This window comes from Myotis nattereri (genome assembly GCF_964212035.1).
Source record: "Myotis nattereri genome assembly, chromosome: 4".
Taxonomy (NCBI): domain Eukaryota; kingdom Metazoa; phylum Chordata; class Mammalia; order Chiroptera; family Vespertilionidae; genus Myotis; species Myotis nattereri.
The window spans coordinates 5,819,419-5,845,410 of record NC_138079.1 but is presented as its reverse complement, the minus strand read 5'-3'; the positions used below and the strand labels follow the sequence as shown (position 1 = coordinate 5,845,410).

The window sequence follows — 25,992 nt, the reverse complement described above, 5'->3', positions numbered from 1 at the left end:
CCTCATGTTGTGACCCAACCATAACATTATTTTCATTGCTACTTCATAACTGTAATGTTGCTACTGTTATGAATCATAATGTAAATATCTGATATGCAAGATGGTCTTAGGCGACCCCTGTGAAAGGGTAGTTCGACCGCCAAAGGGCTCACGACCCCACACAGCTATAACTGGTATGGCTGGCATTTGAACTAAAGTCTTTCTGCCTCCAGAACCCACTGTATAAACTCTACACCTACTGCCCCGGAGATTCTTTTTTTAAAAAAATATATTTTATTGATTTTTTACAGAGAGGAAGGGAGAGGAACATCAATGAGAGAGAACCACTGATCAGCTGCCTCCTGCACCCTCCCTACTGGGGATGTGCCCGCAACCAAGGTACATGCCCTTGACCGGAATCGAACCTGGGACCCTCCAGTCCGCAGGCCGATGCTCTATCCACTAAGCCAAACCAGTTAGGGCTGGAGATTCTTTATAAATTAAGACTTCTTTGCACGGGACCTGTATCAGTTGTTGATTTGCGTTTCATTCACCTAATGGGGAAGACTCGCAAAAACCTGTTAAGTTCCTATTTGAAAGGGCCGCCACCTATCACACTAGGAAAGGATAGCGCATGTGCTAGAAAGCAAAGCGATGATGAGGAGTGGCTACGTCAAAGCACTGGGCTGCCCGGGTTGAGGTAGTCTGACATCTCACTGAACTGAGAGTCAAGACCTGCCAGCTTTATTCAGGGGCTGATATACTCATGGGTAACCTAACGAAGAAGAAAGAAAACTCAACAATGGGTCACCACATGTTGGGGGAGGCCGTGAGTCATTCCTAGAACCCCCGGGCCTCTTGCGGAAGCCACAGCACCCCTCCTCACATTCCCTGCAGAGCGTCGGCTTTAAACTCTCGCTCAGCCTACCCACAATGGCACTCACCTTCGCCGAGACTAGCTAGTCGTTGTTGGGCAGCTTTGATTTCTTAAAAAGAACCGAAATCTGGTTCCTTATAACCCTCGTGCCCTGAGATAAAAAATGTTTGCTTCTGGAGGAACAAGAGTAAGTCTGGTCCCCATTCCCAGGGGGGCTTTGGTGTTTTTTTCTTCAGACTAAGCACACCTCATTTCTTCACCTGGTCCTCACCTATCGTTATTTCCAGATGCTCACCCATTTATAATCCCTCCCGCTGCCTGCCAGTCAGTGCTTTGTGCTCCGGCCCACACCTTCCTCCTCAGCTCCGTTTCCTACGGAGTCCTACCCTACCCTTCCAGGCAGCCTAGACTAGACGTGCCTCGGGTTTCCCTGTCTCTGCATCGTTGCTTTCAGGGCTTCCTCTGTCCTGTGGACATTCTACCGCTGGTCCTGAATCCCCACAGCACTTCTTTTGTGCTTCTTGGCTTCATAGTCTGCTTCGTTTTACAGTCATGTATGTACCTGCCGGCCTCTCTATTTAAATGTTCAACTCCTTGAGGCTAGAGACTGGCAGTCTCTTCCCATCATTCTTCTCCACACTGGTTAGCAAATGGCCTGCCCCACACAGGAGTCCAATAAATGTGTCTTGGATTGGATTCAACACCCTCCTAGCAGCTCCTCTGCTTTGTTAAAGTTGCCCCTGAATGTTCTCGGAACTGAACAAATTACTCCCGATGCAGTGTGACCGGTACAGTGAGCTATTAATTCTACGGAGGAAGCACACGACTGTCTGTATTCTTGTTAGCCACCACATCCCACTGTTGGTTCATATTGAGCTTTTAGTCCCAGGAACTGCTGCCAAGCTCAGTTGCTCCCCATCCTGCAATTGCGAAATTGCCTTTTGCGTCTAAAAGCAGGAATGAACGTTTATTCCCTGCTCAATTTCATCTTGTTGGTTTCCATCCAGCATCACAGCCTATTGAAGCAATTTTCAATCATGACCATAGACACGTGATAGAAACTACCTTGGGGGGACTTACGTCATCTAAAAGCACCATGTATAAGGGTTAGAAGGAGCTAGATCTTAAAGTTGTTGTTTAAAAAAAAAGAAAAAAAAGGAACAGAACAGGATTTTTAAAAAACCCACCAGGTACTTTACCAGGCATGTTCCCAAGTTGACATGGAGCCTTAAGCCCTCAATAGGTCCAAATGTTCAGCCAGTTGAAAAATCTCCTTCACTGTTTTATTAGGTTCTATTTTATTGTCAAAGGTATTACCGAAGACTCGAATATTTTCAGAATAATGAAAACAAACTGTATCAGGGATTCTACAGCAAAATGTCATTATAGGAAGTATTTTAAAAACACAAAGAGATTCCTTGTAGCCCATGATCTGGGAGCTCACCTGCTTCTACTCAGCCCTCATCCTTCAGGATGATGAGGTGAGGGCGGGGAGAATGAGATCCATGCCCTCGTTAAAGCAGCCAGGGTAAATGTGGAGCCTTTCTGGCCAAGCTTGTCTGCAAAGGCTCTGGCCAATGTCAACATCAGGAGCCTCCTCTGCGATGTAGGGGCTGGTGGACCTGCCCAGCAGCTGGGGCTGCCCCAGCAGGAGGTTCTGTCCCCTCCACCCGGCCATCCCAGCTGAGGAGGACAAAGTGGAAGCAAAGAAAGAAGAATCTGAGGGATCTGATGATGACATAGGCTTTTGGTCTTTTTGACCAAACCTCTTTTGTAACACGTTCAACAAAAAGCTGAACTCGGAAAAAAAGTAATGCCTTTCATTCATCTTTACTCCTTCCGCAATACCCTATCAGCTTATGACTTTCCAGGGTCTAGTTCTTCAACTGCAAATACACGTGATGGTCTCTATTTCTATATGCCCAGTGGCTATCACAGTAGAGACGCAATAGATATTTGGAGAATAGAGCATGAATGACAAAGTCTGCAGATTCAGTGGGTGAGACTAATTAAGCAACTGCACCCAACCCACACATCCATGGCTTTTCTGTAACATTACTACAACAAGAGCTCATCACCGCCACTAGTGCTGGGATAACCTCAGAAAGTTCTTTTGTTGAGTAAAGAAGTCATATTCTCACCAAATAACCAAATGTTCAACCACACGCGGCGTAAGTGCACAAGTATGAGGAAATTGTGGATCATACTCTGCTCATGTGGAGAACAGTCTTTTTATCACAGGCGGAAATTAAGGCAACAGATGCACTTGCGCATTATAAACTGATTCTATACAAATGGTGCAGAGGCCACACCACATTAGGGGTTGCATGGCCTGACAGAGAGAGGGGGCTTTAGTGACAAACAGATCTGAGTGTGAATGCTGTCTCAGCACTTGCTGGGGGATGGGGGGAGGGGCCTTGGGAAGTTTCCTCATCTGTAAAACACAGATAATAATGATGTAGCAGAAGGGATAACAAGTATGTCTGAATGTCTGTTCAATGACCGGCCTGTCTTTTATAATTAATAACTGCTAGCAATTATCATGCAGGTGAAAGAAAAAATGTCACTGACCAAAGAATAAATGTGCAATCAAGACGATCATTTTGCTACTTTAAGGTGGAAGAGAGTAACACAATCTGAATGGCAACACCAATGTTCTCATACACTGACAGCGAATTATTGGCAGTGACCGTGTGCCAGGCTCTGTCCCAGGCTCAGTGAACCATGTGGCGTTGTTTCTAACTTGCACACATCTAACTGCTAGGGAATCTTGAATAGAGACCATGATCCCACAGGGGACCTGCAAACACCCTTGGAAACCAAGCCTGTCATCAAAAAGCCAAAATTAAATGCCTAAAACTGGGGCTTCGCCATGGCTGAGGAGCTCCAGGTTTGGAGAGGAAGGCCACGAAGCCAAGAAGTTCAGTGACGTACGGAATGGCACCAGTAGCTCGTGGTGAGGCTTGGCAGAATGAAAGCTTCCCCATGGTCTTTTGCAGAGCAGTTTCAAGCGCTGCTCTAACACACTAACTAGAAACTGGTTCCGTTTATGACAAATGAAGTTCTCCCAATCTTGGAAGGTCACGGGCTTTCTTGGCAAATGGATTTTTTTTGTTCTTACACAGAAAAATATAGTGACTTCGATTGTTTACTCGGGGTCATCTCCAAGCAGTTTTCTTGTCTAAAATCACTGACAAACTGCAGCGAGCATGACTTAGGAAGGAGCAAGTCGGCTAAAAGGAGGTGGACGGGCAAGCAATACGATCTCCGAAACAGGCTACCAATTAGTACAGAGCCAAGGCTTGGTCAAGGAGAATGCCATCAGCTGACCTGGCCAAGGTGAGGAAATGATCCTCCCTAGGTGGACCCCAGATGCCCAAGCGAGAAAGGCCTCACACCTGATACTCTCCCACAGGGAAGCCAAAGGCCTTTGAACTTGATGTTGACAGCACTGAAGTGGAGTGAGAGTGGCAGCCATCCGCTCACATTGGGGCAGCGCCTATCGTCCACCTACCACCCACTGCCGTGATTGCCATGAGCTCCCTCTGGGGACCCCCATTTGGCATGGATGGCAAGTCTCTATTGAGACGACTGTTATTTCCACCTCATAAATGAACCTTGAATGCCGGAGCGCCTTCCCCCAGAGCTAGTCAGTGCTGCAACTGTACAGAAACGGATCTGGAAAGTGTGTTCTTGACCCAAACAGGGATTAGCACAGGCAAATGCAGCCGGAGCGAGCCTCTGCTTCTTTAGTCACACGCTCTGCACTACCAGGCTGGCCCGCTTCTATTTCAGAGGGAAACACCTCGTCTCCCCGCAGAAATGGGAGATCCGGGGCTGGAGTCCATGTTTAAGAAATTTGAGACCCCTTTCCTCAGCACCCAGCACCCTGCCTGGAGGGGCGCCATACTGAATGCATGAATGAATGAATGAATGAATGAATGACAACAGGCAACAGTGACCGGGCGTGACCCAGAGCCCCGTGCAGTGAGGACACGGAAGGGAACGAAGCATGAAAACACATGGCAGATGCCGTCAGGGAAAGCAGAGCTGTGCAAGGTCAGACCGGGAAAATAAAGGAAGTGCCCCTGAGAAGTGTATCCACAGTCTTAGGAAGCCAGAGCCCACGTGACTGCCCCAGGAATGCGGTGGACTAACTCTCACATGAGCAGAAATGTCAAGTATTTCAAGTAGGGAGATAAACTGGGTAAGAGTGAGATGAATGGGAGAAGTACGCAAGCTGCACACACACGCCCCTCCTCGTGCTGTGAGTGAGGCCTGAGAGCATTTCCCCCGGCTTCTCATAACCACTCACTGGGCTTGCTGTTTGCACAGGGTTCTACATATTCCCAGCAGCCCTGCAGGGGTGTAAGGCCCCCTCAGAAGTGACTGTCTTCTGATGGTGGAGCTGATTTGATGAATAAGAAAACAGGAACATTTTGCATTTTTCTTCGGTCATCACACTTGGCTCATTTGAGACGGATTTATTGAGCACTTACTATATGCCAGGCCCAGGGCTGTGGCTGGAACTACAACCCGGTGCTTGCTGTCCATGCTGGGCCCGTGGGGAGCACAGTGTTGGGCAGGCACCGCGGTGTGGGGTGAGCTACACTCGGGGGTCGTGGGGGCAGGAAAAGAGGGGGAGCGTGGGGAAAGGGAATAACCTATAAACACAAGTTCCGGCAACCCTGGGCTTGGCGGTCAGGGGCGATGGAAAAGCCACGGCAGAGAAGGAAGGAGCCCACAGCAGTGCCAGGTTGGACCTGCCCGAGCATGGCTACCAGACCGGACTCTGCGAGCCAAGGATTGAGCGGCGGTGGCGTCAGAACCAGTAAACAGGCTGGGAGAACTGTCGGGGGAAGCGTGGATCAGAGGTTGGGCATGTACCCGAACACCGGGACATGTCGAGGGCATGAAGGCTGGTGAAGCTTCCATGATGAATCACGAAATAGCCCCAAATTCGAAGACGAGTGACCCTCGCCAGGCGGCCCAACACCTCGCATCTGGTCACATTTATTATTGCAAGCGGCTGCCTAGAAGCGAGAAGCATGCAGACCCCCGCACCTGGCAGCCCCAGCCCGACCAGGGCGGAACGGACTCCCCAGGACTCCCCAGCGCAGGGAGGCCAGGGTTTGTAGGCGGTCACAGCAAGTCCCTCCGGGAGGGGCCCTGGGAAGCAGCTCCCAGGACGCATTTCCATCCCCGGGCCCCGCCCTCGCCATTCCGAAGCCTGCGGCGAGCTCAGCTTCCCGGGGTGGGGGCTGTAGTGTTGCCCGGTGCCCAGCAGCATTCTCCGTGACATTTTCTTCCCCTCGCGTGGACGCCCCGGGCGCTCCGGGGAGAACAGGGGAGCATGTGACTCAGCGTGTCAGCCACACAGCTCGGGATCGGGTTTCTTTCTTGTAACTCAGCGCGGGAGGCCGTGCAGCTCCCTGGGCAGCTCCGGGATTTGGGGGGGGGGGGGGTGCCGGAGTGAATCTCGCTCTGTGTGTGTAACCGCACACCTGCTGCTGATGCCCGGGACCAGAAGAAACCGGCAACACGCGTTGTTCTATTTTAAGGAGGGCGCTCAGGCCCAGGGCAGGCAGCGATGCCCTTTCTCTCCTTGAAAGCGACGGAGAGCCAGCTGTTCGGCTGCAGGGTAAGCGCAGTGGCCCGACTTCCAACAGCTGATCTGCGGCCGGAGGGAGAAAGTGTGGAGTGAGTGTGTGTGAGTGTGAGTGTGTATGTAAGTGTGTGTGTGCGCATACCCGTCGGAGCTGGGGTGCCGAAGCTCACCTTCCCTCATATCCGGAAATGCCCACCAGGGAAGCGACAAGCTGGCACCCAGACCCTCCTGTGCAAGGCTCCGCTTTCAACCGCTCCTCACATGCCCTCGGGCATTAGTAGGCACTCCACCAAATATGAGCGGAAAGACTGAATCAGGGAATCTTTCCAGAAAAAGCATGGCAAAGCTCTCTCTGGCTGTTCAAAAAGAAAAAATAATAAGCCAACCGCATCCATCGGCAGCAGGGCGCAAGCGTTCTCTACGTCAAGAGTCCAAATGTTGGCTCTTCTGGTCTGATTCTGCTCAAGGAAGCGGGTCACAGTTCCAGGAGAAGCTGGGTCACCTGGAACTTGAAGTCTTCTCTGCTATGCTAACCTCTCTGAAAAGTGTTATGCAGCATATCATATGTTTTTACACCAGAGTGGAGGCGTTCATGATTCTAAAATAACTTGGCCAGTGTGGCTCAGTTGGTTGAGCATCACCCCATGCACCAAGAGGTTGCTGGTTCGATTCCCGGTCAGAGCACATGCCCGGATTGTGGGCTTGATCCTCCGGGGGGGGGGGGGGGGGGCAGGAGGCAGCCGATTCGTGGTTCTCGCTCATCGATGTTTCTCTCCCTCCCTCTCTAAAATTAATAAAAATATATTTCAAAAAATAAGATAAAATAACCAAAGACTCTCTGGGGTCTCAGAAAATGATTGGGTGAAGTGCCCAACAAAATGGTCCTTTACTTTTATGAAACTTACAGTTAGCCAGAGGAGGTGGAGAATGCCAATGGGGCCACCTAATTACTGGGCTGGAAGGTTTCCTGGAGGAAGTGACATCTAAGGTAAGACAGGAGGTAAGGGGGGTTCCAGGGAAGAGGAAGACATGAGGAGAGGGGGTGAGAAATGAGATGAAAGAGAAAAGCAGGAGCCATACAAGACGTGACCTGTATTCCAAAAGCAATGTGGGGATAAGCTCAGAGTTGAGTCTTAGGAAGATCATACTGTTTTCATGTGAAAACGCAGTTTGGAAAGGGGCAAGTTCCTAGGGGGAGTGGGGGAAGGCAGGGAGACTGGCACGGGCGTTGCTGCTGTAGACTTGGACTGAGATGCTGTCTGGACCAGGTGGAGGTGGTGCCATAGTCAGAAGTTAGAGTTAGGAGGGCCAGTCCACAAGCCCGGGGGTGGGGGAGGAGGCCGAGCAGGGAGCTAAGTTCGAGCTGAGTCCCTAGTTTCTACATTTCCTTTGATTTTGTAAAATCAACTTTTAATATTTTTCTACTCTCCCTGTAAACCTAAAAACGCCGAATTCTCCTCCATATTTCTGCTCCTTCACCAGGAATATGTTTATTCTACAAGCACTCATCGTCTTCATAATATTGAACCAGCTCGGTAAAACCCGCACCTTTACAGACACCAGTGGGTCCTTTCTAGGAAGGGAGACGGGTCTAGAACTATGAAGCCTTAAGTGTATCTTTATGCCTGTTTTGCAGATGATTCTGGTTATGCATTCACCTGGGACTCATCATGTAGCTGTGCCCGTTTGGAAACAAAAGAATGGATTTTTGTGCGTCTAGAGAAGTTGGTCCCAGGATAGAGAACAATGTTAAGCAACACTAGAGAAATGGAATTAGCAAAATCCAGATTGTGGAGAACAAATTGCAAAAGAAAAGAGATAGAGATAGAGATAGAGATGGGGTGGGTGGGGGGGAGGAAAGAGAGAGAGAGAGAGAGAGAGAGAGAGAGAGAGAGAGAGAGGAAGAGAAAAGGCCCATAGATTAGGAGACGTAAAGGATATGTAAAACAAACCCAACGTACAAATGTGGCTTAATTCAAACCAACAAACTAAAGAGAGAGAGAGAAAAAGAAATGGGGATTTTTGAAAACTGACTGGGTATTATGAAGTGATTATTGTTCATTTTCAAACAACTGATAATGGGGATTATGGTTATGTTTAGGGAAAAGAATCCCTATCTTTTAGACATTAATGACTGTAACAGAAACCAGTCTTTCCCAACGACTACAGAAAATCCCTATCCCGAATCTAGGAGAGAAGGCTTTCACTCACTCTCATCTGGAGCTAGAGGTCAAGGTAGAAGCAGCAGACAAGTTCACCCAACATTTAAACTGGCTTCCCCATCTGCCTCTACACTGAGAGCTGGGTGCCCCAGGTAACAGTAAGGTAGACGGACATTCCCAAACTCCACTCTCAAGTCTGCCTCGCTGTTTATTCCTGAAAGTGAACAGAAAGTCAGTCAAAGTTTGAGCCAAATTTTAAATGCACTGAAGTAATCCATGTGGAGCATCTTATAAGTCTTTATTTTTGGAAAACTTACACAATTATCCTCAATTGGAAAGGTACTTCTCCCTCAAGGATTGCAGAGTGGGGGGCATGAGTATCAGGGTACCAGAAAAATCTTCAGAGTTCTTTGAAACCATATAGATTCTGTCCTCCCCACACCGGTAAAGACAAAATTAAGAGATTCTATTAGCTACCATTAATTAGTAGGCAGAGTGATTTTATGACGCAAGAATGCTGGGACTAGAAAAATGTTGAGAACCGTTGATCTAGACTTTTCTTTGGGGCATTTGCTCTAAGTGAACTATACCTTGTCTTTCAACACAGGCAAGGACTGTTTTAGAACAAATTTGTTGGGTAAAAAGAGTTCCTGAAAGAGGTAGAAATATCTTTCTTTTTAATAGACTAGAAAAGGCTAGAACCCTGCTCACTTTTCAAATTTGATCTTGTCAACCAACAGAGGGTAAGATTGTGGTTTTCTTTGGGAAGGCTAAAAATAGGAATTTAAGCCAATTGTCCATTTTTGTGATAGACATAAGTAACTTTTCAGATAATCTTTTACCCACAAGCCAATCAGATAAACTCATTCAGCTAGGGCAGACTTGTGACTTTCATACTTAGACACACATCCTATATAATAAAGAGCTTATATGCAAATTAGACCAAACAGCCGGACGACCTTCCGACAAAGCCGGGGCTGTGAGGGCCGAGCCCCTTGCATGAATTTCATAAGTAAATAACATAAGAGTTGAACTGTACAATTGGGACTGTTCATTTTATATCGTATTAAAGTGTATATTTATGCTGTGTGGGGTTTTTTGTATGTGTGTATTTTCTTTTTCTATCGAAATCTTAGTAACCCTTGAACCACAGATTTTTAACACAGTCATAAGACATTAAATCCCATACATTCCTGCCTTGACTCTTCATAATGTATATGGCCGAAGGGAAAAACAGAGAGAATCGCTAGCTCTAAGGGCCAGTCACACACTGGGCCTGTTCATGCCTAAACAAGTCCTTTTCAGGACTCTCCAACGAGGCGGCACTGTTTGAATGTGGGTTTGGACAGTCTGCACATGCGGGAAGTTTGAATCAGCAGCTCAGTGTCCCGGGAGGCCAGAGGGTTTATCCTACAAGATCACTCGGGTTGTAAACGAAGCCTATCAAAGTCTTGAATACCTCCCGAGGGCAGCAAAAGGGTGCAAAAGCCAAACTTTCACACGATGCCGCGCCGACAGGATGAGGTGCGGTGCAGGAAGCATGTGGAGCTAGTCCAAGATCTGACTAATTATGGGAGTGAAAATGGTAGATTTCTGCAGGCTCAAATTAATTTGTGTTCCAAATATACTAGTCATCATAATATTAATTTTTGTTCCAAACTATGCTACTCATCAGTAAGGAAAGGTATATTAAAACGAACCTCAAATTTCCTTGAAAAGTTCCTAAGTTAAAATCATTTTCAAAAACAATAACAGAAAAGTATTCAGAAAAATAAAATACTATTTCTTGCACACCTATGTGCTTGGCCCTATAAAGAAAAAAAGGATAAATATTAACCAATGGTAAGCTTAATGCTAAGTAATGACTTAATTAAAAAAAGACAAACACAAAACTTCTAAGTGATCACATAGAAATGCAGAATAGCTTATTAACCCCTTCTCTACTGTAATGCTACAGAGCCTGGCCCACGTGGCTCAGTGGTTGAGCATTGACCTAAGAACCAGGAGGTTGGATTCGCAGTTAGGGAATATGCCTGGGTTGTGGGCTCGATCCCCATTGTGGAGCCTGCAGGAGGCAGCCAATCAATGATTCTCCCTCATCATTTTTTTTCTCTCCCTCATCATTGATGTTTCTATTTCTCTTTCCCCTCTCCCTTCCTCTCTGAAATCAATAAAAAATATATTTATAATGCTACAGGAAATAATGGATGATCCAAATAACAGAATCCCAAAATACTCACTACAGTAATCAGAGCCTATTTTAGCCTCCTCCACATAAAGTTTGGGATAAATTAAAAACAAGAAACAAGAAAAGACATGAAGTTAACGTGATAAATTGCAATAAAAGAAACTGCTCTCTTTTAAAGTATCATAAGTGAGACTGCTGCCTTTTCTCTAAAACTGATTTCAGTTGTAAAAATAAAATAAAAGAAATGACTGGAGTCTGGATGTTTGTTAAGAAAATAATAGTCTTTCAGTCAAAATTTGACCCAAATCTGCCTTTTTCTGGTGCTAAAATCTATTTCCATGTAAGACTTACTGATTCTATCTTAATTCTTTGGTGTGAGTAGACCTATGGTAGATAGAGAGGAATAATGTACCAAAGTAAAATTGATTCAGTTTGCTTTAATACATTTGATCTCCCTCCTTTCTTTTCTGAGCAAAGTTTGGAATCATTCTGAATGCCAAAGGAAATATCTATTAATAATTTGAGAGTATCTTGATTGAGTGTCAAAAATGAAAATATTTGGAAAGATTAGTTATATTTTGCTCCAGAGAAATTCATGGCAGCTAATTTTGCCTTTTGTACATTGAAAATAATTAAATTCTCTCATTCAGTTGTCTTAATAAGTTGCATTATGACTGGCATGTAGCTGAAAACAGAAGCTGGTCAACTATGAGTGTTTGCTGTGTAGGGCTCCTAGAGTATTTTTTTTTTTTTTAAATATATTTTTATTGATTTTTTACAGAGAGGAAGGGAGAGAGATAGAGAGTTAGAAACATCGATGAGAGAGAAACATCGATCAGCTGCCTCCTGCACACCCCCTACTGGGGATGTGCCCGCAACCCAGGTACATGCCCTTGACCGGAATCGAACCCGGGACCTCCTAGAGTATTTTAAGAGGAACATTTTTAAATTAGACTCTTACTTGAAGCTACAAAAGAAGAACTACACATTCCCAATAGGGTAATCAAAGAAAAACAAATGAAAACCTAAAACGTAATTCCTCAGAATCACGAAGCATTCTCTGCATCGCTGGGGTGGGAGACGAGGTGGGCGGAGGCCAATTCCATTACAATCCTTACAAGTGGGTAGTTTATAATGTGGTGTCAGATGGGATCCATATTTTCAGAGTAGATACATTTTGGCGAGTGACATCAGGCCTGTGGACAGAGATGATGTCAACGAGAAGCATCCCATGGGACCAATTCTATCTCTGCTCTTACATCCCAGCAGCATCCTACGGGACCAATTCTACCTCTGACCTCACATCCAGCGGGTAGAAGGGTGGGTACAGCGCACTTTTAAACTCCTGCACGTGCCTCTGCCCTCCTCACACAGTGCCACTGTACCCCACTGAGGCAGGAATTACTTACACTCGCAAAGTTCCAAGGGATCTTTTCTTTTCTCGAAAAACACCCCATTGAGCATTATTTGTGAGTACTCATGAAACAGAAATACTGAAACAGAAAGTTTTCAAAGACTTGGAAGCCACTTGTAATTTTCTCCTTAAAGAGACCACAGATATGATGCTGAAAATTGTTTTCCGTCTAACACCCAAACCCCATCTCCCCGGAGGGAGGCTAAATGGACGCTGTCGACGTACACACAGCTGCATTGCTCGGCACCAGCTCCGGGCCAGTGCGCCACCTACTGAGGAGCTGGCCGCAAAACCCAATCAGAGGGAGACGCGCCGTCTGCCCTCACGCAGCTTGCACTTGGAGTGGCCTCTGGCCCCGAGCCACCCCAGCAAGTCACAGGCGGAAGCACAGCCAACGCACATACCAGATGGGCCTCTGTCCAGTGGGAGGGTGGACATTACTGAATAATGTTTACTAGTAACATTTAGTTTTCCAAAAAGCGTGGGCTATTTTGTTTATTTTTTGAGGGTTTTAATGTTAGGATCCTTGTGTGGATTTCCACACAGAAAGGATAATCTGAAACAGCAAAATAAACAGTGGAAACCAATTGTCAGTGAAAAAAAGCCAGCCCTTGTTATCGAAGGTCATCTGTTCTACTTTATTGGTGTTCTTTAAAATTCCAGAGTTCTCTTGGCCAGACCAATAACCCATCCTGTCTCCGGCACCAGCACCACCATTGCCCACCTTGGCCTCAAATTCAGAAGACGCAACCATCTTTAGTTTTCCTTAACAGTATAGTTTTGTTAATTTAAATACTATTCAGTGGCCTAAGTTGAGCTTACACCAAAGAGTCTTTAGGGGTTTTCTTTAATGAACACAAAGAAATGACTTGTAAGTAGCTGGTGCATTACTTCTATATCTGTAAGAGGACGTCAACATCAATGCACGAAGGTGCTTGGCGGTAGCCATATTTAGGTATAAAAATTAGCAATAATTAGTACCATGATAAAATAGCCCATCAAGTAAAAGCAAAACTCACTGCTGGGAATCCCAGACATGAGACAGAAGCAGAAGGAAACAAACAAACAAAACCTACATCACTGAGAATGGTCAGGGGCAAGCTTCCCTGTGGCTCTAACTCATGGTCAGTGTGGGAGTATGAGGCGGGCAGAGGCCAATTCCATTACAGCTCTTACAAGTGGGTATTTTACAATGTGGTGTCATATGGGATCCATCTTTTATCCAAATAGGTACATTTTGGCTAGTGACAAAGGAAGTAGAAGTCATTCTTCAAAGATGCGGAATTCAAGAATGGAATTCGAGGCCTAGCTAGCACTTTCAATGGCCTTGGGTGTCCTAACGAGCAACTGGCAGGGCCCTTCTTGCCATCACCCAGATGCAGACAGCTAAGGAAAGCGAACATTTACCTTCTGTCTGAATTGGAAATAACCGACCTGGAATTATAGCTCAAAATACAACGGCATAAGAAATACATACAATCCAACAGCACTGCAAAAGACCTGAACACAACTTTCAGCCCCGGGGCCTTTCTGTAAGTTGAGCTGTACCAGACCCCTGAACAGCTCATAAAATCCACTTCATTCCAGTGAGATTTGTATCCGCACTCCGGTCTCAGCATCCACATTCTTTGGAGGGAATTTGAGCATGAAATCCAGAGGTCCTCTTGCTTCCCAGTGTCTCTCCCCCACTGCCACCCCCACCTACCTCCTGGGGCAACCACGGGGGCAGCTGAGAACTGTCTCAATTTCTAGAGATAATCTGATCACTGCCTTCAAGAACGAACATTCTGGATAACCCCAAATATCTGTATATACATTTCCAAAAGTAAAATTAGAGAGAAAATAGGGAGAAAGGTAACTGGTGTCCTTCCAAGGCTTAGTGTAGGAACTCTGAGGGAGGTTAGATTGATAAGCAGTCATTTAGAATGCCCATTTCAAAAGAAGTGACATTAAAAATTTACACCCAACTTATTGAAAAAAATTTTAATCGTGGTAAAAAACATAAAACTTACCATATTAATCGTTTGTAAATGTACAGTTTAGAAGTGTTAAGTGTATTCACATTGTTTTGTCACTGCCTTATTTTTAACTTTACTCACTATAACTACAAAAATTAACACATTGTATTTTAATGTACCAAAAAGTTCTAATTTATGCATCTATGTCTACATTTTAAAGGATTACAACAACTATTTTCGGACAGCCAAGGACTTAATATTTGAATTTTACCATTTTGAAACATAAAATGCAATTGTAATACCAAGACTACATATCTTACGACTTCAAAAGTTTTAGGAAAAAAACACAGATTTTTATAGGGAAAAGCGAGAGTCCTTCTACACCTAAGACTAACAAAATGCCACTCTTTTAGACAATGCCATTCAACTATTTCCTTTTCTGGAGGAAGTTTTATTTCAAAAGAACATACTATTATAGAACTAGTCATTTTTACCATTGTTTTATCATTTGCTTTATACTTTGTAACAAAAACTTAAAACTGCTTATTTATACTGGAATTAATCACAGTAAAGAATCTTCCTCAAGAATGACCATAACTATGATTTATGATAAGCTTATAGTCATCTCTGTATATAGTCTAGTGTCCAGAGCTTTTAAGAAGTTCAATTTTCATAGATAATACTCAATAATAAAAAGACAACCCAATTGAAAAACAGGCAAAGGATCTGAACAGATGTTTCTCCAAAGAACACATAAAAATAGTCAATAAGCACATGAAAAGACCCTCAACGCCTTTAGCTATCAGGGAAATGCAAATTAAAACCACAATGAGGTGGCTATAACCAAAAAAGACAGATTAAAAACAAGTGTTGGTGGGAATGTGGAGAAATTAGAACCCCATAGACCGCTGGTGGGAATGTAAATATTGCAGCCACTTTGGAAAATAGTCTGGCAGTTCTTCAAAGATTAAGCAGAGTTACTATAGGATGCAGCAATTCCACTCCAAAGTATATACCCAAGAGCAATAAAAACACATGTGCATGAATGTTCATAGCAGCATTACTCATAATAGCCAAAAGGAGAAAAGTGAACAACCCAAATGCCCACTAACTGATGGATGAACAAAATCTGGTATGTCCATACAGTGGAATACAATCGACCATAAAAAGGAATGAAATACCCATACATGCGACCGCATGGATGATCCTTGAAAACATTGTGCTAAGTGAAAGAAGCCATCACAAAGAACCGTATACTGGTATTGTATGATTCTCTTTATATGAAGTGTCTTAAACAGACAGATCTAAAGAGAAAGAAAATAGATTGGTGTTTGCCTAGTGCTGGGGGAATGAGATTCTTAGGGTCTGATGACTAAGATGTTTGGGTTTCTTTTAGGGTAATAAAAATGTTCTAAAATTGTGGTGATAGATGCACAACTTTGAATACACTAAAAGCCACTGAATTATACACTTAATATGTGTAAATTGTATGCATGCAAATTATTTCTCAATAAAGCTATTAAAAAATAAGTGCAATCTTGAAATAAGATAAATCTGTCTTCTTAACCAATTCCGAGAAATAACAAGGGAATTTGTATAAACAAAACGAGTCTCTCTGTTGTGAAATAGATCTCTATCATTCTAAGGAACAAAGGAGCGTAGTAGTGAATGGCAAACGTTAGTAGCATGAGTACGTCCGCCGAAGTGGGAAGTCCGATGCGCGTGGCTGTGCCTTCGCCTCTCACAGAAGGAACACTGTGCTTATGTGATGTGAACAGCACTTTCCAGGCACTTGGCCTCGCTTGGTGGTGCTCAGATGTTTATTTAATGGGAAATTACACAGTGACTTCAAGCCCTGTTCCCAAGGAACATCTGTGCTCTGGAAGCTCAACCCAGATGTTTTCTGCTAAAACAAACATTGACACTAGGTGTCCAGTTCAGAGGGAAATTATGAATAGATTAAAGACAATAGAATGAATTCTCTCAATTGAAAGATTTTCCACTATAAAAACATTTTAAACGATTCTGGCTTTCTCTTCACCTGAGTGACAGCAGAATAAGGGGTTGAAAACTATGAAATACTATACCTAAATGATAGTAGAAAAATTGAAATTGTCACTCATGCTTAGATGTAGCAGCAGATACTGTTCATGAAATGTGCTTATAGTCCTGCTCTTACTCCGCATAAGAGCCATATCCTCTCACAGTAAATGTCACACAGAATCCAATACACAAACATTTTTATGTACCTATAAGAGTGCTATGAATTTTTAGTTTTATTCCTAAACATGTTTAAGAACTACTACATGAATGTCCGGCTCTAAGATTACCCTTGGAATCTTACCAAAGGAATGCTTTCAGATACGTCATGAAGCATGGATCCCAAGATTCCAGTATAGAAGCTACCAATGTTTCCATTTTTTCTTAAGTACTTAGTGTGTGTAAGTTAGGTATGCTGATATTAAGAATTTTTTGTACATATCACTATATTACAATTTGGGGAAATTTTGCAATATACATCCAGGAAGATGGCTTTAAAAATAATAAAACTTGAGCTCTTAGCACAAACACCTCTGAGGACAATGCATTCAAATTACCACTTAAATAGAAATAATCTAGTTGAGAAACTTTATAAAACACAGAAACAAATCCTGGAAAAGTTGCAAATTAAAACAGAATTACCAACATTAGAGGTACAATCAGACTACTTCTTAGGTTTGGGGGGACTCTGGAGAAAAGAACAAACATGCAAAGCTATGTGTGTACATACACACTCATGGTGTGCCATAATGAAAAACTGTCCCAAAGCTTCATAGACTAAGCATTTTATCGCATTATTTCCTATAAAGGCCTAGCATGCTCTGGCTGCAGGGGAGCTTGGGCACTTAATATAAAGTGCTGGTAGAGAAGCTTGTGCCCTGAGTGGAAGGAAAGTAAAGAACTTGGTTGGCAACACTTTCCTCAAGTGACTGACAGCTGTTGGGACCGTGTGTGTGTGTGTGTGTGTGTGTGTGTATACATCTATATATACAGTTTTTTTCCCCCACCAGTACTGACAAGTCCTGCTAATATGGATGTCATTTTAACAGGCTGGAGGCCGTGAATCATCCTGCTCTTCTTATAGAATCCTCCGAAAAGATGAGCCAGCAGCTCCTTCTGACTGTTTCACTTGCCCCAGGATCAGAGCTCAGGTACTAACTAGCCAATCTGAATCCAATGGCCTGGGAGAGGAACCATCCTTAGTAATTTAGGGGAAGTTTCTTCCCTCTGAAGAAAACTCGGATGGAAATTCAAGCACTTGTTTAAAAAATTAAATAAATACAATGGTGGCCACACCTCTTTCCTTCATAACGAAGTCCAGGACAGGAACACCTGAAAGCAGGTCATACTGGCTCGCAGCCTGGGGACCTGAGATTATTGCAAAGATCTTCTCCAGGAAGAAGCTAACAAGAAGTTTATCCTGCCTGGAGAAATGAATTTGCAGAAACTTACGTAAGACTTGGGAACCTAGAGTCTATCCAGACTCAACAATGGCTGGGCCATTTCGGCAGATCAATCCTCCAGCAGAGAATTCTACCACCAAAACCTTCTTGCTGCTTATCATGAAATGCCCACTACATATGGGACACAGGGAAGACAGGGCAGGCACTGTGTCCCGGGAACATATAATGCATGACATTGTCCCAGAAAGCCTGTCTGGCTTAGAAGAAGACCTCCTCTGCCATCCCCCCCCCCCCCCCCGGGTCTGTCTCTCTGTCTTTCTGCTGGTAGAAACACCAGCATCTTTTTACCTGACTTTATGAGACACAGAGAAGCCTTTTATAATGGAATGCAAGTTCCCAATAATTTCCAGGATAAGCAGTTCACCTAGCAGAAATCCATTTAACTCTGAGTCAACAGACTGGCATGTGTGTGCAATCCTGTGGTTTGCTCTGTGTTTTTCTATATTATTTCATTTATACAAGTGGTAAGCATTCACTTTATTTAAGTGATTTTAAATAAAACCGTCTGGAATACATAATGAAGCTACTCCTTTGGGAGCATGTGTTAGCAGGGGCCAGGGGAAAGCCAGGGAAGCCTTCCTGGAAGAGAGGGGGTATCTGAATGAATAAGGACCTGAACCTTCCAAAGAACAATTCTAGAAAAACTGGAAAATGCTGATTCTCAACCCCGGGTGCACAGTACAGTCACCTGGAGAACTGTAAAGAAACATCGATTCCCAAGCCTCATTTCAGAACAATTAATTGAAGAATTCTGGGGTTGGGTGGGGTGGGAGGTGGAGTCTGGGGGCTATATCCCATGTAGAGTAACTAAACGGAATCGGACGGTACAAATTCTCATGTGGATGCCAGAAGTGAGAGGCGCACCAGCGGGTGGCTCATGCAGAAGCATCCGCCTCCCTCCACCGCCCCCCTCCCCCCCACCTCTTCTAGCCCTAAGCCCAGATCTCCAGTGAGTTCCTCAGGCAACACGCTCTCCTGGAAACCATTCTATGTCCACAGAAGGAAAGCATCCCTTCCCATCACTTCCCGCAGACCTGCGGTTCCAACAGTGGTTTGAATGATCAAATTGCTAAAATCTTATGTCTTAGAGAATAATTCCTTTTTAAAGAAAACCTTCAATTTTTCTTTTTAATTTTTTAAAAAGAAACTTTGAGAAATTTCTTTCAAACCAGAACCAATCAAAACCACAGGCAAACTTGAAGCCGCTGAACATCACAGATAAGAAATCCCGGCTCACACAGGCCCACGCTCTCTGGAAAGTCTCATCTCACACAGAGCCTTGAGCCCGGGGCTTCTAATCTTTCAAATCAAGACCAATTCCATTTTACCACAATTATTTTTTCCATCAACATTCATTTCTGAGGGATTAGGTGACCACAGGCTGAATCCTCTGAGCCAGTGGTTTGTGGCAGCTAAAGCAACAGCGGACCCAACCCCAGCTGGTATTCCCAGAGGGTTGGGTCCAGGTCACTGTCCCTACTCAGTCATGTGACCTCTGGGCACTGGGTTCAATTCTGGGAACGAAAGGGCGCAGGGGAGGGCAGCCAGGGTGGTGAAGGGCCTGGAAGACCTGGGCACATGAGAAGAACTGTGACACCTCGGCTGTGCTCAGGTGTGTGCCCCCAAAACCATCCAAAGAACCTCATTGTCTATCGCTCCCGAGGGGCACTTAGGACCAATGGTGGGCCTTATAGGACGCAGACTCCAGCTCAGGAGCCTGGGCCACCTGAGGATGGAATGTTCAGGAGGCGGCTGACGGCCACCTTCCAGGCTGGAGCGGGGATTCCCATGCTAGGCGCCAGGTTCCCTCCACCTGCCCTCCGGCTCACACAGCCTCAGGGCCCGGCTCGCCCCCTGGAAGCTGAGTGGCTCCCTCTGAAAGGGAAAGTTTCTGTGGTTGAAACCCTGTCAGGCGCCTCTTCTCTCTGACTCCTCATCTCTGAGGCCACATCTCCCGAGGTGACTTTGTGGGAACCTCACAGGGAACCCCAGCTCTTACTGCGTTTGATGGTGAAAGAGTCAGGTGTGAGAAAAACAAGGCAGCACCCAAAAAACCAAAACCAACCAAACACACCAAAGCTTTTTGTCTGCTAACAGCGTTGTTTCCTGACTAGGGAGCCGGAACACTGGAGGGTCAGGAAGAGGGATGGTGGCATTGCCTTTCCTACTTGGTTCCCCCACTGGGCCTGCCCTGCCTCGGTCACATGACCCTGTGCTCTAGAATCACAAGTCTATCTCCCAACGACGCGTTCAACTTCTGGAGGTCAGGGACCTCGCCTTCTTCATTTTGGTACCCTGAGTCCTACAGAAGTGGCTGGTTCATAAAACAACTCAGCAAATGCTTGTTGAATGAGACCGTCTGCAATGGAAAGGTAGACATTTTCTGGGACAGCTAGACTTCAATGGCTTTGTCTACACCTCACCAAAGCCCAAATCCACTAAAAAAAAAAAAAAAAAAAAAGGCATTGAATCCCCCAGATTTCCTTTCTATATGATATAAAAAGGCCAGGCGACCTCTTTACCCCTCAGATGGGTCCTCCCATTTTACCCCACAACCTCCCTCTCCGATGGCCATTATTGGGCCGCCTCCCCCGTGTTCCTGATCAGCCCGAGAGAGAACAGAAAGCGGACCAGCCTGGGGGCCGAGCTGCTCCCTGGCTGTGTCCAGGCGCCGTGACAAGTGCCGACATGCTGAGAGACTGGGCTTGTTGAAAGCGTTGGTGAGCCGGAGGGCTCCGCGCCCAGCCTGGAGGCAGCGCGTGGATTCCGGGGGCCACACACGGGGGCTGGAGTTTCTCAGGAGAGACTGGGGCGTTGTGTAACCAGTGATAGTATTTAGGGCGAGGCAGCTGTGACGAGGGAATCACACCCCCGGCTGCAGGGCAGAAACCAATCCCCTCCAGTGGGGAGGAAGGAATTCTCTGGCTCCCGTGTTGTTACTGGCTGAGCTTCATGGTGTCTTCAATTTCCCTTTCATAGGAAAGTGATCGCTGCAGGGATCACAGGCCAATGACATGTGTGGAATCTGGAGGCTCAGTCACACGCCCCTGAAGTGAGCTCTCTCTTCTTGCTCTAGCATTTTCGTTTAGATGATGAGGACCACAGGGCGGCTCCTACTGCAGGACTCTGACTGCCAATAGCCACCGCCACCTGAGCAGATGCTATCTGCCCCGTGTAAGTCCTCACATCCTCACAACCCCACGACATAGGCAGTTTCCGCCTTCATTTTACAGAGAATGAAGAGAGGCTCAAAGAACCTCCTCCCTGCGCAAGAGAGATACCCCCCCCCCCCATGTATGTGTGGGGAGAGGGAATAAACCGACAATTCCTTTCCTTGTACATAAGTGCTGGAGTATTTCAAACAGGCCTCCGCCATCAGCAGAGTCATGGTGATGAGTAGTTTATTAAATGTTTCTTCAGTTTTGGCAAGTCCTTAACAAACCCTCCACATGTGCACCAATTAAGAACTGTCCAGTTCATGTTTTGCCCTCTCGTGTTAAATGAAATGACTCTCTTATTGCAAATGGCGTTTGTGTGAAGCCAAGGGCCATCCTTTGAGGGCCATCCTTTATTGCCTCTAGTTTTATTTTCTCGGGGAAGAGAGCCCTGGGCCAGCGACTGCGGCTCGCTGGCTTCCATCACGGTGAAGCCCCACGTTCCAGACTCGGAAGGAAGCTGCTAAGGGGTATGTGGCCCATCCCAGAGCCTATCACTGGAGGAGGGATTACAGGTAGGCAGGTGTTCTGTTTTGTTCGATTTTTTAAAAAATTTGCTTGCTTCATTTTGGATGCGAAAAAGAACTGTTGGAGTTTCCCAAGGACAGATGGGTTCTAAAGAGCTCTTGTCCTTGGAAATGCTTAGGCAGAAGCCGGACAGTGACTTGGAAGGGATGACTGGGCTGCATCAGTTTCCCAAAATGGAGTGAATACAACGGCATTTATTGATTCTGGTTGGTGCAGAAACCCCTCCTTAATTGAAAACCACACAGTGAGAAAGTCACTCTTAATTCTCATTCGCTCCTTTGGGTTACAGGTAAAACAATGTCTTAATTTGGTGCTCATATGTATTGCACGCCTCATTCACATTCGCAATTTCGCCCCCAGGTCTCGGGCCCTGAGAGTCTTTGGCAGCCAACAGCATCATCTACACTCCCGTTACACTGTAATCTACTATCTCCTTCATCAGATGAGTAACAGGAGGTGTCCTTCTTCCACAATGATTTGAGGCATTATAAGAGAAGTATGCTGATTTAAAGAACATTTTCAGTAAATGATGGAGATTGCCATGACTCGAAAAATCAGATTTGAGATCAATTTCTTAAAATCAATCAACTTGTCTCTTTCTTGATGGGAGTAGAGACCCAGCCTCCCTCCCTCCCTCCCTGACAGTTGAAATTGGAATTTACATAACTTGTGTGATTTAAGCGGGGCAGGGGAACTCTCCCTCCCCGCCCAGCACACATCATGCTGGGTCCTAGCCCTTTGTACTCATGTACCCTCTGTGCCTAGCTCAGTGTCCGATGTAGTAAGAGCTCACAAAGTAGCTGTTAATGAATGAGTGAATGTTCAAAGGACAACTTCCTGCATTTCATAACCCTACTTCCGGCGCGCCTTCCACAGGCCCCAGACATCGCTGCTGCTTTTACTGGCGCTGTTGACAGCCCCCCAGCAACCTTTTACTGACATTTTGCCCAACTCCACAGTGATTGCTTGTCAAAAGGGATGATCCCCCCGCCCAGGAAACCGGTGACACGGAAGATTTCCTTTTAGGTAAGTGACTGAGGAGGAACGGACACTTAGAACGAGAACGGAAGAGAGCGCTAGTTTTCCGAAAAGATTCAGGAGTAAAGAGGAGGCGATAGTTCCGTCTACATAGCACAACCTGGAAAGGAATTTAATTATTATCTAGTGACTTCAATCAGACGAAGCCAGCCAAACCAACTCATATTTCTGGCATGAAATATCTAGTTTGGCTGTCCATCCCAACCAAATCAACAGAAACCGGTGCCAAACTCCTGTTTTATTGTGGTGTATTGGCACAGACATACTCTTCTTGTTAAAAAAAAAAATTAAATAAAAAAGGTACTTGAGTACAAATCCAGCAGCTTCTGGAACGCTAACACACACCAACGATGTTGGGAAGGACTGGACTCTCAACTTCAGGAGAGAACACGACTGGCAGGGGCTCTAGGGCCACAACTCACACATGAGGTTCCAAGGACAAAAACCCACCCAGATTCCCCAGAGTCGAAATGCGACGTAAGTACAATCACATGTGCAGCATCTTCTCCAAGATGCTGATCCCAGAGACGCAAGGGCCTCCCGCATTGCCATCTCTGCCTGCACAGACCCTGGCACGTTGGACCTTATGAGCACTAAGCCTGTCAAGCCCTCTCCTATTGGGAAGTACTTTCCATGAAAGGGTGACCTCTGAGTCCTTATTCCTGGGTTCCTGTCAGGAGCCGAAAAGACCAGTGAGGACACAAGGAGGCGAACCCCAGAGGATGGAGCGGAGGGATTTCCCAACGGCCGTTTGTTCTGTGGCCAGTGAACGTGGTGTTGAGTAGCTGATTTCATGTTAGTTAAGCTTTGACATGGAACTGTCAACAGTGGAATAAGGTGACATATGAGACTCAGCGTGACCCCATGGATGCACAAGCTAATCAGTGCATCTCTGCTTTATCTCAGACACTCAAGCCCCAAGGGTTACACTGGGTCTGCAGGCGAACCGTTGCCTGGCAGTGTTTTGTTCTGTTAGTTGTATGAACACATACAACTCTAGAGCAGCAGTTCTCAACCTGTGGGTCGCGACCCCTTTGGCGGTCGAACGACCCTTCCACAGGGGTCTCCTAAGACCATCCTGCATATCAGATATTTACATGACGATTCATCACAGTAGCAACATGACAGTTATGAAGTAGCAACGAAAATAATTTTATGGTTGGGTCACAACATGAGGAACTGCATTTAAAGGGCCAGAAGGTCGAGAAGCACTGCTCTAGAGGTTCTTAGAACATTCAGGATTTGGGATCCTTTTGAAAACCTAGAAGATCGGGCCCTGTTGACACCTGGAAACGATCGGCTGGAGCTGGTAATTTTCAGGTCCCAATCGTCTCCTGGCCTCCCTCTGCCCACACTGCTCTGCAGGCCGGGCCCCTTGCTACTGATCATCGCACTGGTCCATGCCGCCTCTCCTGTCGGACAGAAACATTCCTCTGAATCCATGACCCCAGCGGAGTAGGAAGCCGAACGGTGGCCGGAAATGGCAGTTTCCTCAGTGGAGTCACCGGCGTGGCCGCTGGAGGCACTGGAGCCTGCTTTTCCCATTTAAAAGAGTGGACCCTGACTCTCTTCCCTCCTCAGCAACACGTTCCCTAGTGACATCGCCCAACACACCCGGGGACTCTCCAGGGGGTGTGCAAATTGCAGAAATACCTCCTCCCTCTCCTTCTCGCCAGGTCATACCCCACTTTGGGGTGGAATCATTGCGCTTAAAACTGAAGGAAACTCTCATCGAATCAATCAGGCATTCCAATGAATCCTAAGTATCTAAGTTACTGTGTTGCTTGGAAATGACTTATTTGAGACTGACACCTTAAAAGGATCTTTGGCAAAGGAAATAATTATGGCCCTTGTCTTCACACAGGCCTGGAAAGAGAGCTGCCACTTCTTTCTTAATGGCCCAAGTGACAGCATCCCCAAAGTGCCATTAACTTACTTTTTTTAAAAAAAATAAAATTTATTAGATCATAATGTTGTCTGAATTTACCACCTTTGTCAAAAAAGCCAACTCAAAGCTTCCGATAGAGCCTATGATTCCTCAATCAAAGTCAGCAATTTATGGACAGCTTCAGCATCTATAGTCGACCTTTCACTAGCCAGGCAAACTTCCTGAAATAATCTTAGTGAATGAGTCATCTTCTCAAATTCTCTTGCTTTTCTATGTCCCTTTTGAATAACCTTCTCTGGGAAATGAGCAAGCCTTGCTGCATTAAAGCTTTTAGGACAAGCCCCCTTAATGAATTCATAAAGGAACATAACAGCCTCTTGACTGGGATCTATTTATTACATTTTAAAAGTTCATTTCATATGGGTTGTTTGCAGCTTAGCATGCCTGTCTCTTTAACAACAGCATTATGCAGATTGATGAGTTCACTGAGGTTTACCCACAAATGTCCCTTTAACCATGCAAAAGGGATTGCATCATCATATTTTTTCCCAGCACAATTACTCAATGAAGTCTCTTATTCCTTCCATAGATTTGACGTGGTAAGTATTAGAAAATATTAGGAAATGTCACTTCAAGTTAACCATCAACTAGGATTGCTACCGAGGGGAACTAGCATTTTCTCAAATGCTTCCTAGTGAGGGCTTTCCCCTTATAGAGGGTAACATGGGGTGTTTAGCACAATTACCAGAAAGCAGAAACCTTGAAACACTGATCCCACCCTTGAAGAGAGAGGATAAAGGAATCAGGACGCCTCCGTTTGTGTCCAGGAAAACGGCAGGTACTCAATTCAGGTGCCAGCCAGTGGGATGGGGAGGAGGGACTCCCCGCTCCAGAAAATACGATGGCGGAGGTGGGTTCTGTCCACTCATTGCTGCAAAGAACTTGTTTCCCAGATAACAGCGGCACGTGGATAACAAAGTGAGGCTGTGCCCTCCTGTCAGCACCGATCTAGCCTCTGTGATAAGGCTGCAATGATTACCCCTGGTCAGCAGTGGGCCAGGCCAGTTTCAAAAACAAGCCTCCCAAGTCATCCTATCCTATCCGCATGATCGTTTTATGGGCCATTCTCCCGCCAATGGGAGCTCCCTGTGCGTGCAACCACTTGTTGAAATACCTGGGCAAGTGGGAGCCAGCATCGATCTGCCAGGCGTTGAGGAGGAATCTGACATAGTTTCTGTCCATGTAATGACCAAACCCCCCCAGGCATGAAGTGGTTTGACTTGTGCTCCAGGACCTTTGAGCTGTCCTGTGAAGTTCCCATGACACAGATAGCTTGCGAGGAGAGTGTAAATGCCCTTGAGAACGCCCTGGGAGGGGAGAGATGCGCAGGGGCAGCTCACCTAGGTGGAGTGACTTGCCTAAGAGGGGACCGTGAGCCCAGGGTGGAAGCGAGAACAGGGTGAGTGATGCCCGAGCTCTGGGCTTTAGCTCCCCGCCCAGAAACCATCCTGCTGGGCAGGGTCTATGGACACTCCGCCTCGAAGTCAGAGATAGGCGGTGGGGAAAGAGAAGAGTGGGCAGAAAGGAACAGCGACGCTTCCCTGCGGCGTCTTGGCTCCCTTTGCGCTCAGCAA

The 25,992-nt window shown here is 45.8% G+C and overlaps 1 protein-coding gene across 1 annotated transcript in view; it reads right to left on the bottom strand.

Moving 5' to 3' along the window:
• SLC1A3 (solute carrier family 1 member 3) overlaps positions 1-25,992 on the bottom strand; it is a 73,372-nt gene that overhangs the window by 24,163 nt on the left and 23,217 nt on the right. The window lies entirely within an intron of this gene.